Consider the following 2,172-nt stretch of genomic DNA (forward strand, 5'->3'; position numbering starts at 1 on the left):
CATTCTTTCCTAGTTATATGTCCAAGTTTCCACTTTAACTCAGACTCTGATTTACAAAGAACAGCACTAGTAAACTACAAATTGGTTAGATTTAGAATTGACATTGCTGCTTTACTCAGCTCTCAGATACAGGTTCTATCCAAGAGATTGACTGCATCATATTCTGGCATGGGAAGCCAGCAGGAGAAAGAAGAGAGCAGGGAGAAGACTTTGCTGTTAAAAACAGCTTACTGTCATCCTGTGAAAGCCACATTGCTATATCTAGTTGATTGATGATGCTCATTGTGCACACACAGAATGCTGTCATTATATTGTTTACTAGGTCTGGTATTATTGAAACTTGGCCTGCTATTCTGGGCAGACATGGGATTGGTAATATGAATGAAAATGGTCAGCGACAAGGTTCCCTTAAGCTGCGCGCATGCGTGGCCACGCACAATTTAAATCTTGCCACACACTAACTTAATGCCGCACACCCACCAGAGAGGAGCTGTGCACGGAGCACAACAGAGACACCGGGGCTGGTGTGGGCCATCTACTGGAGGTAAGCTCAGGCAGCAGCTCCTCCCCAAGGCGAGGCGAGGCTGGGGTGAGGCCGGGGTTGGGGCAGGGTGCCTCCTCGCTCCCCAAGGTGAGGGAGGGATGGGAGCTGGGGCTCGGGGCTGGAGCTGGTGAACTGCTCCACTCCTGAGCCATAGATCCTCCAAGAAAGGGAGAGATAAGTTCTCTAAGACTAATAGCAGTTGCTCTTCACAGACCAAATATTTCCCAAGCGTCTTCTCTGCAGCAGCTCCTCCATGGGTATCCCCATCACCCCAAATTAAAATCAGCATCTGAGATCAAAGAGAAGAACTGCTGTGCCGCAATCAGAGGCTCAAGCGAGATTTGCATAGTGCAGGTGGGGAGAGACTACAGGACTCCAGGGAACTGCTCCGCTCCCCAGCCCCGACACCATGTGCCACCTTGCTCCCCAAGGCAAGGCGAGGCGAGGCAGGGGCTAGGGCTGGGGTCCTGGTCATTTAGAAATTACACAAAGCCAATTATCTTCTCTCTCTCAAAATTGGGAAATAGTCCCATTCCATGGAAATAGGGGTTAGCTGTATTTATGTCCATGCATCCCTCCATAGCCTGCCATAATGGGAAAGGTGAACAGAAAAGACATCCACACCCCACACACACTTCCCTTAATTAGGTAAATTAATGAAAATGTAAACAGTCACACCTTTAAAAAACATATGCATAGACTAAAATTATAAATTAAAATCTTTTATTAGCTTAGGTGAATACAGGAATACCACAGATAAGCTTCTGAATAGTAGGCAAAATCAAATCACCATTCCTGTAATGTAGAGTAAAACAGTATCTGAATCAAAGAGCATCTCCAACAATAGTATTAAATATGACAAGGCAAGTACAAACCAGGTCTAATAGCTAAAGACTTTTTGACTTTTTAAGATGTTCAATTGAACATTTAAAAGGTTTAGTCTCATATCAGGACTAGAAAGCACCCTGGGGGCAGGCTTAAGTAACTATGCCATTAGGCACCAAGCTGCAAATTGCCTATTAAGTCTGACTGAAACTGTAAAATTGCTTTTCACAATGCAAATTAATGTAAATAAGAACAATTGGTTACACATATCACAGACTATCAAATTGTCGACAGATGATGCATACTGTTTTTTTCCCCTGAATTAGCATTGCTTTAAAGTTACGCTTAGCACATGTTTAAGAGGCCTGGATGTACCTATGATAAATTTAACAAATATATTATACAAAGCATGCACATCCTGATGTGTGTCCTCTATTATGTGAAATATAAACCTTTTTTATGCAAGTCAGTATTTTCTTTCAGGTCTAATAGAAATCCTACAAAATAAACCATTTACCCTGAGACATTCACTTAATATATTATGCTCATTCAGATGAGGTAAGACTATGAATCAATTACAAAAGTATTAGGAGAGGGGAAAGGTTATATAACTGAAAAGCATCAGCAAATGATAAAAGCCCCTCTAACCCTTCTGAGATGCAGTAGCTCTAAAGTGTTAGCTGCTGTATGCAGCAGCTAACACTTGTCATTTCTGAGAACTTGGGCTGTGCATTGCTTTGAATAGTGTTGTATAAAGCTGTGAGACAATGTAAATCAAAAAGGTCCCTCTCCCTTTGTTTCAT

The sequence above is a fragment of the Gavialis gangeticus genome, unplaced genomic scaffold (genome assembly GCF_001723915.1).
Source record: "Gavialis gangeticus isolate Ggan-Ray unplaced genomic scaffold, GavGan_comp1, whole genome shotgun sequence".
In the NCBI taxonomy this organism is placed as follows: domain Eukaryota; kingdom Metazoa; phylum Chordata; order Crocodylia; family Gavialidae; genus Gavialis; species Gavialis gangeticus.